The sequence below is a fragment of the Pleurodeles waltl genome, chromosome 7, assembly GCF_031143425.1.
Source record: "Pleurodeles waltl isolate 20211129_DDA chromosome 7, aPleWal1.hap1.20221129, whole genome shotgun sequence".
Taxonomy (NCBI): Eukaryota; Metazoa; Chordata; class Amphibia; order Caudata; family Salamandridae; genus Pleurodeles; species Pleurodeles waltl.
In genome coordinates, this window is record NC_090446.1 from 1,198,206,451 (window position 1) to 1,198,225,679 (window position 19,229).

Consider the following 19,229-nt stretch of genomic DNA (forward strand, 5'->3'; position numbering starts at 1 on the left):
CATCTGAGTTTATGGTCTTATGTGAGCACAGCGGGTGACACTGAGTACCCAGCTCTTTATTAAGAGCAATTCTACTTGCTGCTTTAAAGACCAAGATATTTTTGGATTCAGTCACCTGTTTTACCCACTTCTTAGAGGCAGAAAATTATATAAAGGTGCAATGTTGTCATATCCAGTCTGTCTTTTAGCTTTCGCTTAGCATGAATGACCAAGACCTTAGATTTTAGGACATTAATGGAGAGTTTAGTTTCACCACAAGATTCTTGCGTGCCAGCCATAAGTCGCCATAGGCCATTCTCATTGCAAGCACAGAGGACAACATTACTGACGTACAATCATAAAATAATTGGGTCCAAACTCAGTTTTTGGATATCGCAAGAAATATCTTTCAACATGGCATCTGGGCCAACAAAAACAGTATTAAATAGAAAGGGCACCAGAGTGCAGCCTTGATAGATGTCCTATAAAATCCAAGATTCCTGGAAAAATTGTTGACTTGGTTTTTGCAAAAAGAGGACAGGTCCCAGATTGTCCCATTTATCTGCACACCTCTATATGGCCTTATCTCCACATCATTGGAGATTGTGCATGTTTTTGCCTACTTCTATTGAGAGCTGTCATGAGAATGGAACTCACACACCCTATCGCCAGACACTTGGTGCTGGGATGCTCTCTGTGCTATATAGGAAGGAACTTGATGAACCCTTGACCCTAGAGGGAATCCAGAAGACTACAGCCAACTCCCCCTCGGGTGAAACCCCAGGCCCTAACAGCAGCCCAATTGAATTCTTTGAAAAGTTTTCCTCACTCCTGACGGCACAGCTTTTGGGACTCTTTAGGAGAATGCATGTTCTCGTTCACTACCGGATGATCTCTGATGAGCAACCTTAGCTACTATCCTTAAACTCAGCAATCCTCCAGACCTTTGTGCGATCTCCCTTCTGGAAGCGGAGAAAAAGCTCTTAGCTCAAATTTGGTCCACTGTGTCAGCCAAGACGCTGATCCTTGAAGACCAGAATTGATTCAAGCCTGTGAGGAGCAATAGGCACTGCCTGCATCGATTACAGGTAGCACTCCCCAAGATGGACAACCTGCAGGGCCCAGTAGCGCTGTTATTAATAGATGATGAAAAAGCATTTGGCACTGTGCACTGGCCCTTCTGGCTTCAAATACTACACAGGAAGAATTTTGACCCACACTTTCTAGCCTGCGTAGAGGCCATATATATGATGCCCTGAGGGAATGAATGAGCATCAACAGGGTTCTTCTCCTCATTCTTCCCGATTATGCCAGGTATGGATCATGGCTGTCCACATCTGCCCTCCTTTAAGTCCTTGTGATGGAGTCCCTGACAGAATGGATTAGGAGTGATGTGCAGATATATGATTTCTGATGGGCTAATGGCCAAGTGAATACAGTGAAGTTGTATGCTAATGAAATGCTCCTATACCTTCAGAAACTACATGCTCCTCTGTTCTTGCTGATGCAGATGTTGGAAATATATGGTAAATCTTCTGGTCTGATAGCTCGTTGAGGGAAAAACATATATTTACAATTGACAGGCACAATGCCCCTGTTTCCTGAGTTTTAGTGCCCAGATTCAGATAGGCGATGGTCCCTTATTATACATGGGCATACATGTGCATGATGCAAAATTACTGAAAACTAAACAATTATACCTGTTCCCATAATTATGAGTAATTTGGCACAAAACTCCTACTGCAGGAGCACAGGAGCAATGGTCTTAGTGAGTGTGAGCGGGTGGTGGCTGCTACTGTTTGTGTTCTGTTCCACATACCACTATTTTCTTAGAGCAACATGCATCATTGTAGGAAAGTACCATCTTGCCTGGCATGTTACCCCCATTTTTACATGTATGTAAGTTTGTTTTTGCCTGTCTCACTGGGATCCTGCTAGCCAGGACCCCAGTGCTCATAGTTTGTGGCCTGAATGTGTGTACCTGTGTAGTGACTAACTTTGTCACTGAGGCTCTGCTAACCAGAACCTCAGTGCTTATGCTCTCTCTGCCTTTAAATTTGTAACTATAGGCTAGTGATCACTTTTACCAATTTCAATTTGCACACTGGAACATCCTTATAATTCCGTAGTATATGGTACCAAGGTACCCAGGGTATTGGGGTTCCAGGAGATCCCTATGGGCTGCAGCATTTCTTTTGCCACCCATAGGGAACTCAGACAAATCTTACACAGGACTACCACTGCAGCCTGAGTGAAATAACGCACACGTTATTTCACAGCCATTTTCACTGCCCTTAAGTAACTTATAAGTCACCTATATGTCTAGCCTTCACTTGCTGAAGGTTAGGTGCAAAGTTACTAAGTGTGAGGGCACCCTTGCACTAGCAAAGGTTCCCCCACATAGTTCAGGGCCATGCAGCACTCCGCAAGTCCCGGGAGCTACAGGTAATCCGCCATGAAGCCACTGAACTTTCAATTTTCCTGGAGTGACACAGCAAGCCCAGGAGGCTCAGTACCAGTTCATTCGAGCTAAGCGCAAGTTAAAGAAACTAAGCTTGAAATATGCCATGCTCTACCCTGCTTGTCTATGAGTGTCAGTGGATGGGAAGGCCAAGATCTTCAGTGACCCCAAACGTTTGCAGCAGTTCCTCAAGCAGTGTGCAGTGGCTGGTGCCTCAGCGGTGTTTGCCACGACTGGAGGAGGAAGAACCAGAATCCTCACAGGACTTGGAGGCGCGGGACCAGTATCTTTATAGTCTTATTTTTTGGCTATGTTTGTTTTATGCTGTAGTGCCCATTACTTGTGCTGCTGCCCCTCCTGTGCTTTGGTCGAGTAAAGGTGAGTTTAGTTGTACAGCGGGAGGTGGTGATCCAGGAGAGTGGCTGCGGATATGTTGTAGTGGTCTCCTCTATGTCAAAAATAATGTTATTATATGTGGCCCGGATGCATGACTTGCTGTATTGATGATGCATGACAAGGCCCCAATGCTTGATGAGTCTTGTGCAGGTGAGTGGTGGTGGTGATGGTGGTATGTGTTTCTAAAAATTGAGCTTTGTTATTGATGTTTTTGCACACACTATACCTAATGTGTGGCCCCCTGTGTTGCAGGGAGTTTGGCAGGGCCACGTCTGTCCTCATGTATGCACCACACGGCTTCCATTTGGGTTCCATTTCTTGAGTACAGGGTGGGTCGGGGGGTGCGAAATGTATCACTGTGTTATTTGCTGAGGGCACACTGTGGTTGGATTTTTTTCAATTGTTAATTGTGCTCTGGATAGTGCAAACCTCGGTCAGTGGCCCAAAATGTACTTGGTTTGTGACGTTTGCACGGCGTTGTGATGGCAGAAAGTGCATCTGAAGACGGCATGAGTGATAGGTGCCCATTACTATCGAAATTTCTCACATGGAACATGAGGGGGCTGGATAACTGCAGGGAGGTACGCAAAGTGGTGGCGTATTTACATCACCATAGCAAAGATGTTGCCATACTTCAGGAAACACACCTGGCCCCTGGGCGTGGGCTAATTACACAGCAATGCATATGAGGCACATGTTATGCAGCAGGCTTCATTATTCATGCCCGGGGCATGATGATTTGGGTCCAGCGCGACTTTAGTACTAGAATGCAAGAAGTGTGTGTGGATCCGGTAGCTGATTTGTTGTAGTGCAGTGTCACAAGGATGTATTTGCTGCCTTAGTAGTGGGGGTGTATGGAGCCAAGTATAATGACCCACAGTTGTATCACACTCTGCGCGCTAGGCTTGCCCAGTGTGGCAATCTACCTCAAATATGGGGCGGAGATTTTAATAGCATTTTGGGCCAGATGTAGCAAAGGTTTTTACCCATTCTGTGTCTATGGGAAAAAGTGTTCGTACATATGGCCCTTTATGCCCAAGTAGGGCTCACACTCAGGACACACTCCTGTGGCCCTCAGCTGCTGCTCATGCCCTAAATGATATTGCTGAACAATGTGGGCTGCTGGATGACTTGCTGCATAGGTTCACCACAAACCAGGGTTATACCCATCACTTCACGGTACACAACATTCACATGCACACAGATTACTGGCTATTGTCATGGAGCCTGGTGCCTCATGTCGGGAGGTGTGAGCACCTACTGCGCACATATTCAGATAATTCCCAGTGTCAATGTTTCTCGAGCTGGACAGTTTGCAGCCCTCCACTTTTGCCTGGCTGTTTCAGCAGTACTCTCTTCTTGACACTGTGTTCCATGAGGAGCTTGCTCAGGCAATTGACAAATATTTAATAGTAACATAGGGTCAGTGGAGGAGTTCACTACCATCTGGGAGGCTCTGAAAACCTATATCTGGGGGGTTACCATATCCCAACATGCTGGTGTACTACGCTCTCTCTGAGGCCACCTGTCGTGGTTGGAACTGGAACCGGCAGGCTAGGAACGATCACATGGAGAGATAGATGAGCAGAGTCTGTTGTGAAACATCAGATCCCACTTGGAGTAGTATAATGGAGTGGCTTACAGCGAGGTCACGCATCTGAGGAAGTATGCAATGGCAAGAACAGAGGGCGAGGACGAGTGCCCTGGTGCTACGCTAGCAGCACTTGTTCAGCCACGAAGACAGCACAGTGGTGGCTATTAATGTTGAACAATGTGCACCTCTTCATGTGGCGGAACAGGTGTTGGATAGTTTTCACCATTATGACATGGACCTATACGCCTTGCGCCTCATGCACGATGAGCAGTCCACAACAGACTACCTTGCTCAAATCACTATGAAGTGGCTGATGGTGGCACACTCCACCCCTCAGAGATCGTGGTAGTGCTGAAGGACATGCTCGGAGGGAAAGCGCCAGGTACGGATGGGGTAACAAAGGCCTTTTACAAGGTCTACAAGGACTACGAGGATAGCCTTGTCCCGCACTTGGTTACCTTATTTGAAGAAATGTTGAAGGAGGGGTGCATGCCCCCTGTGATGCGTGAAGCATTGCTGGTCACCCTGCTAAAGCCGTGTAAGCCAGCTGACTGTTGTTTGTCCTATCAACCATTGTCAATATTAAACACTGACATTAAAAAATTCACGAAAATCGCTTGGCACCTCTAGTTCCAGGTATAATAGGTCCAGAGCATGCTGAATATATACTTGGTCGGTCGTTGATATATAACCTTATAACTCTTTGTGGAGTGTTGTCCCACATTGATCCAAATGTACCTACTACTGCAGTGTTTCTAGATGCTGAAAAAGTGTTTGATTTGGTGGAGTGTGGTTTTATGTTCTCTGTGTTATGACTCATGGGGTCAGGATATGTTTTTCCACAGCTAGTCCAGATGCTATCTACTGATCCGTCTGCCTGTGTCTGTGTCAATGGGATAGATCTGGATCCCAAAGCCAACACCCAGCAGGGTTGCCCTCTGTTGCCTCTATTGTGTGCTTCATTGGCAGAGCCTCTGGCTTGTGTGCTGCACAAATATCATGCACACCAGGGTGTATGCTTCCCACACTACAATCTAATTGTGCCCGCCTATGCGGACGATACGCTTCTTTATGTACAGAATCCAGAACATAACTTCTCCCCAGTTCTCAGGGAGGTCGTGCTATTTGTACAAGTACAGCTGGAGTATCCACTACAGAGGACAACAGACTCAGTGCAGTGTTTGGGCACACTGATCCATACGGATCCGGCAGTAGAACGTTAGATCCGTTTGCCCCTTTACTCTGTGGCCATATTGCCATCATGAAGATGGTAATGGTGGCCCGTTTTTTGTTCTTATTTGCCTATATTCCAATTCTTTTTCTGGACTGTTTTCTGGACTTTGCGGACTCTGATGGTCCGATTGGCCTGGGCCTAAAAGCAGCTGCATGTGAGTTGGAATATGCTCCCTTTCCCCTATGCCACGGGTGGTCTGAATGCTCCGAACCGGGAGGCTTACTATAGAGCAGCACAATGCATGTTTGCCCATTATTAACTACATGGCCCAGGAGATCTACCCAACCTCTGGCTATAACGTGATGGCGCTCTTCCACTAACTCTACTAAAGACACTGCTTCATAGGTCAACGTGATGCTACCACACCATGAACCTCCTAAGTACGCCACAATACGCGTGGAAAAGACTACCTGAGCTACAGGTCGGGCCTCTAACTTATTCGCCACAGATACCAGTAAAGTAGTGCATGTGGTTTCCTCTGGGGCAGGAAAAGGCCGTGGTGAGCGCACTACAGGGGCTGGGATTAAAGTGCATGGGCATTTTTTTAACGGACTGTTTACTCGTCAGTTGGGAACGGGTAAGTGCTCAGAGTGACACACCTACCATCCTAGCTCAGTTTCACTGCTGCAGGGCACGCCACATGATGTGTGAACTAATCGGGGAGGCCTGGGTGTAAACTCTGTAGTTGCCTGCTTTGACTTATTTGCAGCAAGTGTCAACAATAAAGTGCATGATACCCAAATTGTATGCTTGCTCACAGGAAGCTTGGCGGCCACAAAATATTAAGGCCCACCTGTACTGGCAGGAGGACTTGGAACTAATATTCAGTGAGAAACAATGGACCTATTGCTGCTTGGTTGTCCAGACTGTTTCTCTGAACAGCCGGCACTGACTGATCCACTTCAAGTATATTAATTGGGTATATTACACTTCAGTTCAACTGGTTCATTAAAGTTTATGGGACAGTTCATGCTGCCTTCGCTGTGGGATGGATGGAGTGGGACTCGCTCATGTGGCCTGGTTCTGCCCTGGTGTGCAACGCTTTTGGGCCACTGTCTTGTGGAAGTTGCAGGAGATCACAGGTGAGAGCATTGTGTCAACTCCTTTATTAACGCTGCTGGGTTCAATCAATCAATCAGGATTGTTAAAGCGTGGCTAAACACCCAACAGGGTATCTGGGCACTTGCAGGTCCCAGAGGGTTATTTGAACAGCCAGGTCTTGAGGACCCTACCGAATTCTAGAAGTGAGGTGATGGTCTGGAGTTGCGTGGGGAGGCTGCTGAAGAATTGGGGGGAAAAACCGCAAGGTGAAAGCAGTGAGAAATGAGGGAAAAGCAAGAAGAGGGCACAAAAAAACGGAGAAAAAACAAGGAGAGAGCAGTGAAAACGAGGGAAAAGCAAGGAGAAGGCACACATAAAGTGGGGGGGAGTGGGGTGGGGAGCAAGGAAAAAGCAGTGAGAATGAGAGAAAAGCAAGGTAAAAGCATACAAAAATGGAAGATAAATCAAGCATGACAGAGATGTCCTGAAGACCCATAGGCACTTAGTAGCCCTAGGATTGCTGCTAGCTTCCAACACTGCAGGAATGGCATGCAGATATGACATACTGTAATACTCAATCTGACGCTTATCATGGCCTAATGCCGATCAGCAGCTGCCTGAAGGATATTTTGGGACCTTACCAAGGATTTCTTGCATGACCGATAGATGATGGAGCTGCGGATGTGGGGAAGGGTGACGTAGAGTCATAGGCAGTGGAATAGACCTATTGCCAGCAGTATCTCAGATGAATGGATTTCTGGATACTAAGCTGTGTGATGGTGTCCCAGGGAGTATTGGTAGTACTCAGGTGCATCTACGTACCAAGATGTTTGTGGAGCAATCAGTGGGGCGGAGGGTGCGGATGTTACGACGACTATGTTGGGAATAGTATTGCTTTTCATTGTATGTAACGCCATGTACTTTTGGAACCTACCCTGATTATTGCCATGTCATCAGGGCACCTTTATCGATTACACTTGTAAACTATGTACCTCACCAGTGTTTTCCAAGTCATTATAGGATGTATGGTTGTTGAAAATAAAAATACAGTTTTGAAAAAAAACCTCTGAGTTACCTCTTTGGAGAAACGTTTCACACATTCTTATGTAGTCCTCTTGGTACTGCCAATCTATGGGGCTAAGCATCTTACTCTTGTGGGTTGAGAATACCAATGCCTCTTTAGCGATGGAGGGTTAAAATTATTAAATGCAGAGTATTATTTCAATCTGCATCGTTTGTGTACAATAAAGTTTCAATGTTGTAATTTCCAATCATTACTTGTTACATTAAAGATGGTGTATCAAATCTTTTTGGATGGTCTAGGTACATTTATTTCTGTGATTGAGCAACGCTGATGGGTGCTTCTCCAAAAGAATAAATATGTTGATACACCTGAAGGATGATTCGAAGTGCCTCATCCACTTGTAAATAAGTTGAGTTTCAGATACATGAACACATTTGTGTATGATGAAGCTGCATTAGACGCCATAGATTTCAAGCTATTTCTAAAAGGAATATATCTATCCACTGAAAAAATGTTTTTATAATATTAGATTCATGAGCTACATTCTGAATATTTAATGGGTTTCGTGTATCCGTCCTTTGAATATATTTAATTCAAATACATGTTTTGTTTGTGTAGAATCCTAATGTAAAATGATTAACATTCAAAGGTGTTGCTAGGTAATTATATTCTGTAATAGTGGTTATTAAAATATGTGTTAGGTTGGAAGAGTAAATTAATGAAATGTCAGGTCTTACAATGACAGTTGAGGCACCACAAATGCCAATACACTCCACATGCCATCCACTCAGTGTCGCATTAAACTCACTCTACGTCCAGAATCAATAGATCAGAAGCCTGGAGATTGTGCAGAATTGACCTGTGGCCTCTGGTCTGAGATAGACCACAAACTGTTTCACTACAGGGCAGGGTAGTCGGAGTCAGCACAAAAAGTGTGTTAGCTCAGTCTATTTTTGCCTGGCATTCCGGCCCAGCTCTGAATCCCCACACCCTTTGTCCACTTTTTGGTCGCCTAATGCGTATGTTCCCACTTACTTAGTTTTACAGTGCTTTTATGTCTTTCTCTTCACTTTCAGTACCTCAGACCTCTGCGATTTCCTGGGTTCCTTGCCTGGACCCTGGTGTGTTGTGGAACCTTTTACAGTACACCATCGCCTCAAGACTGGTGCATCATTCAGTCATACTATGGGCCGTATTTATACTCTGGTTGCGCCGAATTTGCGTGGTTTTTTTCGACGCAAATTCGACGCTAAACTAACGCCAACTAACGCCATATTTATACTATGGCGTTAGAGGCGTCTAGCGCCAAAGTTCCCGGAATGTGCGTCATTTTTTAGCGTGAACCCCTTCCTTGCGTTAATGATATGCAAGGGAGGCGTTCCCGTCTTAAAAAATGACTCCCAGGCCTTTACGTGGTATTTATACTCCCGGGCAAAAATGACGCCCGGGAGTGGGCGTGGCCAAAAACGGCGCATTTGCGCCGCTTTTTAACGCCTGGGTCAGGCATGGCGTTAAGGGACAAGTGGGCTCAAAATGAGCCCAGAGTGCCCTCCCCTGCCCCCAGGGACCCCCCCTGCCACCCTTGCCCACCCCAGGAGGACACCCAAGGACGGAGGGACCCATCCCATGGACATTAAGGTAAGTTCAGGTAAGTATTTTTATTTTTTATTTTTGTGGCATAGGGGGGCCTGATTTGTGCCCCCCTACATGCCACTATGCCCAATGACCATGCCCAGGGGACATAAGTCCCCTGGGCATGGCCATTGGGCAAGGGGGCATGACTCCTATCTTTACAATGATAGGAGTCATGTTGATGGGGGATGGGCGTCGAAAAAAAATGGCGCAAGTCGGGTTAAGACGATTTTTTAGCGTCAACCGGACTTGCGCCATTTTAAGACGCCCTAACGTCATTTTTTCCCAACGCCGGCACTGCCTGGTCTACGTGGTTTTTTTCCACGCACACCAGGCAGCGCCGGTCTGATTGCGCCGTCTAACGCCATTCCATAAATACGGCGCCCGCATGGCGCTTCAGAATGGCGTTAGACGGCGCAAAATATTTTGACGCTAAACTGCGTTAGCGCAGTTTAGCGTCAAAAAGTATAAATATGGGCCTATGTGCACTGCTTTCCCCAAACCTTAATACTCTTGTTTTTGTCTGTGTAAAGTTCTGTTGCACCTATATGTTGCCATTCACTTACCAGACAAGGTGGATCACTGTACCTGCTACAAAGACGGGGGTTTTCTAACGCAGTTTTTCCTAAACTCTGGCACCTGAGGGGCATATTTATACTCTGTTTGTGCCGAATGTGCGTCAAAAATTTTGACGCACAATCGGCGCAAACCCTGCCCCATATTTATACTTTGACGGCCGACCCCGCGGGCGTCAGAATTCCACCATGTGCGTCATTTTTTGGAAGGGGGAACCAGCCTTGCGTTAATTATATGCAAGGTAGGCGTTCCCTTCCAAAAAATGACTTTAAGGCTTGTGCCCCTTATTTATACTTTGGTGTCATTTTGACGCACAGGAGGGGGTGGGCCTTAAAAAGCGGCGCACAGCCTGATGTGCGCCGTTTTTTAACGCCTGGGTCAGGGCAGGCGTTAAGGGACCTGTGGGCTCGGAAGGAGCCCAGAGGTGTCCTCCCCTGCCCCCAGGGACACCCCGTGCCACCCTTGCCCACCCCAGGAGGACACCCAAGGATGGAGGGACCCATCCCAGGGAAGTAAAGGTAAGTTTGGGTAAGTATTTTTTTCCGATTTTTTTTGTGGCATAGGGGGGCCTGATTTGGGCCCCCCTACATGCCACTATGCCCAATGGCCATGCCCAGGGGACATATGTCCCCTGGGCATGGCCATTGGGCAAGGGGACATGACTCCTGTCTTTGCTAAGACAGGAGTCATGTCAATGGAGGTTGGGCGTAAAAAAAAATGGCGCGAATCCGGTTTGAGGCCTGAATTTTGCCTCAGACCTGACTTGCACCATTTTTTGACGCACAACCCCCATTTTCCCATACGCCGGCGCTGCCTGGTGTGAGTCATTTTTTTTGACGCACACCAGTCCACAGCGCCGGTTAACGTCATTCCATTAATAAGGCGCCCGCATGGCGCGTTGGAATGGCGTTAGCCGGCGGTAAAATTTTTGACGCACAACTGCGTTGGCGCAGTTGTGCGTCAAAAAGTATAAATATGGGCCTGAGTGTTTTCCTTTCACCTCGAGTGGATTTACAGGATGACTAGGACTGTTGACACGTCCTCTCTACATCAACTAGTAACGGCACTCCGTTTCTCTTCGACTATGTTGCGGCTGCATAAATACCAACATGTACTTATGTATAGGTGTGCTCTCTGATATACTGTGGAAGGAAGACCACAATACTAAGGGCATACCACGGGCATCTAAGCTGGCACTTCACTACTTATTGTAAACCTTTGCATAAATTCTGACTTTGCCAGTGGGTCTTATTCTAAATCAAAAAAGGCACTGACAAAGTCAATCATTTTTGTTTTTTAAACAGTGAAAAGATTTCTCAAGCTTTGGTAGAAAATATAAAAATGTATGTTAGCATCATTGAAGACAGGGATAAGGGGCAGGCAAGGAACGTGGCAATGAGGACGAGGCAGACATTCTCTAGAGCTCGTTTGTCCTTGAACAAGAACAAGCTAATCGTTTCAATGCCAGTGAAAGGAAAAGTATGTACAGTCTGCTTTTACGAATATTGACATTGGTTGCTACTGAAACAAATATCACTAGGTCACAAAGCACAATTTAGACTCAAAAAAGTTTGTTATAGTGTATTGTTGAATCATTGTACAGCAGATGTTATTGATGGCACCCTTCCTGGATTGCATGTTTGTGAGAAATGTGTAAAAAGTTAAGATATATTTTTAAAGAATTAAACTAGCCTATGACACAGAAGTAGGAATGTCATAGTTATGCCATGAACACTGTGATGATTCCCGTTAACGGATAGTTTCTTTTTACGTTTTGCACGCTTTTGACCATCAATACCGTTGTCAGAAAGTATGTAATTCTTCATCCCCTGCAATATGCTGACATTCATAATAACCGTCAGTGCTGGATGACATGTTTTACTACTTCTTTATCCTCATAATGCATATTTTCTCAGTAGGCTGACATCTTGTTTAAATGTTGCTTGTGTAATTGTGGTTGCTTTCTGCGTGTGCTATCATCTTAACACGGCACTTTTCCTAATGTAAATAAGTAGGCCATGTTGGTTTAGTCTAAAGAGATAGCAGTGTCTCAAATATATTTTATTTTGAAAATAATTGATCGCATCAGTGCTCAAAACCCTATAAAACCCTGGGATCTGACCATTTACAGGGAGGGGTCTTCATACTTAAGATCATTACCAGCTGTGGCTCCAGATCACAGATCCAGGTCTGCCCTCAGCAGAGAGGTAACTGTGGAAGCCGGTAGCCCTGCAAGCACTTTTGCCCTTTAGCGAGTATTTTCCCCCTTTGCAGGACTCTGATAACAAACAAGGGCTTGCTGTTTAAAAGGTATGCTGTGCGATCCACCATAGAAATTCCGCAGGCATGGACGCTATTTAATGTTTAAGCTAACTACATTACTGTAGAGTTTAGAAATAACAGTAAGTGTAGGATGCTAGCTAATTCAACAAAATGTTAAGAATGTTAGAATTGTCTCTGCTGTATTATTTTCTATTTGTGTGGCCACCATTCATATTTAATGCCCAAGATCAAGACTTTTAAAATGAATGTTTTAAAACTAAAAGTCCATGTTTCTTAGTGCAATCCTGGAGTGTGTTGTTCAAGAGACAAACCAGAACCTGTTTAACAGGACTGCTGATAGTAACCTGAAAATAATGTCTGTGTAAAGAAGATATCTTGGGAGGCTAATATTGGGACAGAAGTCCATAAGGTTTTTCACGCAGAGCTGGTGTACTGAACAGAGTCAGGGTAAATAGGAATACCTGTTTACTATAGGTTTGTTAAGCGTGATTATTAAGATGTTTTGCCGTTCTGGGGTTTTGGAATTTTGAATCTATTATTATTGAATCTGTTCATTAAAAATGGTGGATCCTTTTGCTATAGTAGTATATTAAAGAGAGTCAGCTACACAGCATCTAAAAAATCATGGGATCCCTGATAACGGGGGAACAATCACATTTGTAGTATATGCACATGTTGCATACACTTTTGATGACATATTCATGGGTTGAGTTTGATCTCAACACACAACTCCCCCACCACACACTTGGTATATGCCTTAACAAGATCCTAAAAATGTGGCATGTAACAACGTTGTTGGTGCACTGAACTACACAGTTAATGTCTAGTGACGACTTATAAAGTACGTCTTACAGTCAGCCCAGAGCAGCCTCCATAGGACTTACTGCACAGGGGAAAGTTGCCATACAAGGAATCAATCCACAGACTATAAACGCTATCATGGGCAAAATGCCTGTGAAACGTGACGAGATTGCCTTCTGGATTGCTCACAAAACCAGCCAGTTAACAGTAGTCTACCCTTATACCACCCCCAAGACAAGCATAAAATTCTGACTATATATCTCCCCCTGGGATGGTGCCACCCGTAGAGGAGTGCAACACGAGGGGAAGTATATTTGCATCTATGTTCACTCTGACACATGGTACACCCTCATTACCAGTTTTCCCAGATGTATTAGGTAGAGAATGAGCATGGAGCTGTATCAGCAATGAATCTAGGTATGAAATTTATGGAGAATTTTGAAATGTTTTTCTCAATTATTCTGAGCAGCATCTGGGGAGAAGTGGCAGCTTTGGCCATTCATCAGATGCTGGCAGTAGTTCACATTGAACAGCGTGAACTGGAGTTTCCAAAACTTTTACTGAAACTTATACATATGTGGGTCATGATACCTTGGGTTCACAAGCTGCTAGACCACATCTTAAAGCCAAAGGTGAGGCTGAGTGTTCCAATAAAAAAAATCTACATCTGAATCTAAAAAGAAACAGAGGGTGAAACAGAAAAATAGACTGAATCTCCGTCAGCCAAAGAATCTAGTAGGAGTTGTTATAATTTGAGGGACCGTGATAAAATTAAGAAGCCAGATCTGTATCAGTATTCTAAAAGCTGCTCTTAATGTTCTTTTCAGAACCCTAAAAGTAAGCGGACAGAAAAGGGTGAACGTACCGAATACCACAAAAAAGACAATCATAGCAAGGAGAAGGGTGGCTCAGGATAAGAAACTGAGACTACTGGTATGAAAGAAGAGGAAGGTCCTAATCCCAAGATGCCATGCAAACTATAGATACTTCTTTGGAACAGGACTTGGGCATTAGCACTTCTAGACAGTGCAGCAGATGTGACAATAGAGCATCAAACTCTCTAAAAGTTTCTGGAGGTGAAACCAACTGAACAATTTCTATAGGTCGAAACCCCAGTTAGTCATATAAATCCTACAGACAGGGTTTATGTTGTTAAAAAACAGATTGAGGATGACATATCATACGAGATTAAAACTGTGTTCTGGTCGGATTTATCTGATGCCTATGAGATCATTCTTGCCGAGAATGACAGGCCTCCAGACTTTATTAGGGAATCAGTTTGTGGTGAGGAGGTGATTAAAGTCGTTTTTTCCTTCTTAGTACCTGAGGACATTTGGGAAATCTATGGAAGAGAATAGGTGTTCAAACAAGCCCAAGTTTTGTAAAGAAACCCAGAGGGGTGGGATAACAACATCATTCCCCTTTGGAGTGAGCCCCAAAATGAAGCCCAAAATCCTCTGAGACCAGAACCAAACCAAAACATAAAATCCATATTAGATCAGTTACAATAGCAGGGCATTATATCGCCTATAGTTCAACAATGAATACCCCTGTTTTTCCTGTTTTGAAATCTGATAAATCATATAGAATAGTCTTAGATCATAGAAACTTAAATCGTACATACATGGTTCAAAATGCTTACAGTAAGGGATTCCTGACAAACTGGAATATAAAACAAACCTGGACATTTCAAGTGGATTCTTCAGTCAAAATATAGCTTCTGAAAGTGAGTATCAAAATGCTTTCTCCTTTATCGGACTTCAGATCTCATTTAAGCGATTGCCTACAGGGAATAAAAATAGCCCTTGTTTGTTTGCAGCATGCATCACAGAGATCTTACAACAAGACCCTAAAGTGCTATCATATATCAACAATATTAATGTCACAGATAATGACTTAAACACACACATGACTAGGGTGGACTGGATAGTAACTGACAGCACATTAAAAAAAAATATATTTTAATTGGCATTTATGGTCATTTCAGTGTCAGTGCATGCCATGCATTATACGAGGTTCATAGTACAGTTATGCAGTATGCATATATAGACCCTCATTACAACCCTGGCGGTTGGTGTTAAAGTGGCCGTAGTACCGCCAACAGGCCAGTGGTAATTACTGCCAAATTTTGACCATGGCGGAAAAATCTCCGATATACAGCCAATGTAACACACTGACCACCAGGGCAGAAACAACAGCCACCACGGCGGTAGCTGCCTACAGCCAGGCGGAAGTCAATGTTCCGCCCACCATATTATGACAAGACCATTCGCCACCTTTTCCGAAGCAGTACCAACGACATCAAAAGCAGGGCCTGAGGTGCCTGGGGCGAAGGAGATGCCCACCCTCCTGGGTGAGCGGGCACGGGCAACTCGATGAGGGGCTGCTGGGAGGGCGGTGCTGGTACAGGGTGGTGGCTGGACCTGTAGCTGGGGTGGTCACAGAGATGTCCGTCACCAACAGGGAGCTTCCATTGGAGGAGGTATCTGTGTCTAAACTGTTCCCTCCTGTCTCCGCCGTGGTGCTCCCTTCGCCCTCCGTCCCACTGGTGCCCTCAATGTCAGTGGACTCTGCCTCCTGGGTCCTGTGGGATGCAGCTCCCTACATCACCTGTGCCACTGCTCCTCCGCCAGATGATACTAATGCACATAAGTACAGGGTGATAAAACAATAAGGGGGGAGAGACAAAGGATACACCACCGTTGGCATACACAGCACCCTCACACACAGGGAACAGGCCTACACACTATGTATTGCAGTGCCAGTGATATTGCTAGCCACCAAGGAATGGGGAGGGGCACCTACCGGCAAATGCAGCACACCTGGGACCCACACAGCCCTCACCAGTAGTGGATGGCTAAGAGCTAGGAAGCAGGATTATCCCTTCAGAACCCTAGCCACCAGGGGACCTACACTGCAATGCCTGACCTGGCCTAGGGGCACCCACTGACAAACATCCCCCACCCGGATACCACCCTACTATGCGTACGTTGTAATGATGGGCACTGTACTCACCCCCTTGTGGCTGCTGTGATGCCCTCAAGCGCCCATCCAGCTCAGGATGGGCTACCGCCAGTATGTGGGCCATCAGGGGGGTAAGGGTTCGACAGGCACCCCTTCCTCGTTGGGAGGCCATCCTCAGCTGGGCCTCCGCCGTCTTCCGTGCCCAGCATCTCAGGTCCTCCCACCGTTTGCGACAGTGGGTGCTCTGCCTGCCATAGACCCCCAGGGTCCGCACGTTCTTGGCAATGGCACTCCATATACCCTTCTTTTGATGGGCTCTGACCTGCAGAGGAAATACACACAGGAAAATAATATTAGTCAAACAGTTCTGTCTGTTACTCTTATGGCCCATCATTCCCTTTCACATCACCATTTCCACACACATGGCCCAGCACACAACCAATACATAGCCCAGAGGACATCTACCCACCCCTTTACACGAGGCCTTCACACACAACTCCATGCATTCCTTCCACATACATTGTGCACACAGTGTAGTCACATGTTGGTCTGGAGACCCATACAGCAGTCCGTAATAGGGTAGGACCCAATCTGCCAGTCTCTCCAACTCCTCCGAAGTGAAGACTGGGGTGCTTTCCCCGGTCACACTGGCCAACTTTAGGTTCCAGACACAGGTCACAGCAGGACATGCAGTGTAGGTCCTCTCCTGTTGAAGATAACAGTCATTTCCTGGCGGCGGTCTTGGCAAGTGTCTCTGGCTTCTGTCTGGATCGCAGGGAATGTTTGCGGGGTGGTTCACCTTCTGCAGGGGGAGGGGTGCTTGTGGCCTGTTGGTCTTGTGGCGGGGCCTCCTGGCCACTAGCGGCACCGGAGGTGAAAGGCTGTTCAGATATTGGCAGGGGCCTGCTGTTTTGATACTGCCTCCATCATAATATTGGCCATGTCTGCCAGCACCCCTGCTATGGAGATCAGGGTGTTGTTGATGGCCTGCCAGTCCTCCCTGATCCCATGGTACTGTCTCTCCTGCAGCCGCCTGTTCTCCTGCACGTTGTCCAGGATCTGGCCCATCGTGTCCTGGGAATGTTGAAATGCTCCCAGGATCTCTGCAAGTGCCTCGTGGAGAGTCATTCCCTGGGCCTGTCCTCCCCCTGGCACCCAGCAGTCCTCCCAGTTTCCCTGTTTTCCTGTGCCTCTGTCCCCTGAACTGTGTGCCCACTGACCCCAGGTCCCTGATTGTCTTGGGGGTGAGGTGAGCCCTGGGGTCCCTATAGAGGTGGACACACTGCTGGTTAACGTGTCCTTGAGACAGAGGTATGGGTGCGCTGGGTGGGTCCTGTGGTGGTGTTTCCTGATGGAGGAGGCTCTGTAGTGGTGTGTGACTGGGCCTGGGTAACCGACTGTCCAGAGGTCCCTGGTGGGCCAGGTTGATCATCCAGATTCTGAAGACCGTAGCTGCTGTCATCACTGTGGGCCTCTTCTGTTGGGGGACTGGATATTGCTGGCACCTCCTCTCTGCTGACATTGGCTGGGGTACATGTGGGGATGTAAATACTGTGTTATTGTTTCTGTGTCTGACATATTGTGTATCCGTGGCTTGCCCTCTTTGGTTGTATTTGCCCTGGCAGCTTTCACTTGTGCAAGTTGGTATATGGTGGGATAGCTGATTCTCTCTAGTGTGCATGCTTTAGTGATAGGTGTCCATGCAAGGCTGTGGGTGGTGTTCATGCATTGGTATGGCATTCAAGGCTTGGCATTGGTATAAGTGAGATGTGATGGTGGGATATGTGTGAAGTGGTGGAGTGATGGAAGTGAGGGTGAGGGTGGGGGTATGTGATGGCATGCAGGTAGGGGGGTAGTAGTAGTAGAGAGTTGACTTACCAGAGTCCAGTCCTCCTCCTACTCCGGCCAGGCCCTCAGGATGCATGATTGCCAAGACTTGCTCATCCCATGCTGTTAATTGTGGGGGAGGAGGTGGAGGTACACCGCCAGTCATCTGTACAGAGAGCTGGTGTCTTGCTGCAATGGAACATACCTTCCCCCGTAGGTTGTTCCACCTCTTCCTGATGTCATCCCTAGTTCTTGGGTGCTGTCCCACGGTGTTGACCCTGTCCACGATTCTCCGCTATAGCTCCATCTTCCTAGCTATCGATATCTTCTGCACCTGTGCTCAAAATAGCTGTGGCTCTACCCTGACGATTTCCTCCACCATCACCCTTAGCTTCTCCTCTGTGAAGTGGGGGTGTCTTTGTGGTGCCATGGGTGTTGTGTGAGGTGTGTAGGTGAGGGTGTGTATGGTGATGTGTTGGGGTCTGTGATGTGGGTTGCGTGGGTGGTGTATAGGTGTAAGTAGTGTGTGGCTATGGTTTTGTCTGTGGTCTTGGTGTCTGTCTTGTGCCAATGGTTTGTAGTCGTAAAGGGTTGTGGGTAATGTGGGTGTGTGTTTTATAGTGGTGTGGATGTGTGGGTATGGTGTGTGTATGGGTGTCAGGTGTGTGTTATTTAAATTGACCAATGTAATGTTGTTTTGCATTAGTGTGTATTTTGGGCACAGCGGTATGTACCGCCAATGGTTTACCACCGTTCAATGTCCGCCATGGTGATTCGTGGGTCATAATGTGGTGGACGTTGTTCTGTTGGCGTAACGGTGTGGGTTTTGATACTGCCACTTTATCACTGACCTTTGGTGTGGCGGAATTGTGTTTGTGGCTGAACAGTGACGAATTGGTTTGTGTGTGTGTCATAATAAGGGGTGCGGATATCCGCCGCGGTAAGTTGGTGGCAGTCAGCGTGGTGGTAAGTGGGATTTACCGCCAATGTCATAATGAGGGCCATAGTATCGTTCAGGAGCAATCAGTTGTCATTGGCAACATACCCAATATTAGTATTCTAGTCACCATGATAGATCACAGTGTTGGCAACTTTAGTCTCTAGATGGTAGTGATATGTCGATCTGATTGTGAAGGCCCCATCAGCTAGTAGTGTCGCATTCCTGATACGAGATATTCACAGTAAGTTGCATGTAATGTAGGATGACCTAGTCCATTGGCCAAGTACCAGACCAAAAGGAGGGCAACTTATTGGAACAAAGAACAATTAAGTAATGAAAACAGAGAAAAGGAAAAAACAAAAAAACAGAACAAATATAATAAAGGAAGAGGTTCTCTGAGCGGGTGGAGGTTAATTCGTCAAGGGACATAATTGTGTGTGGGGGCAGTGCGTTTATCCTGACCTCGTGTTCTTGCCT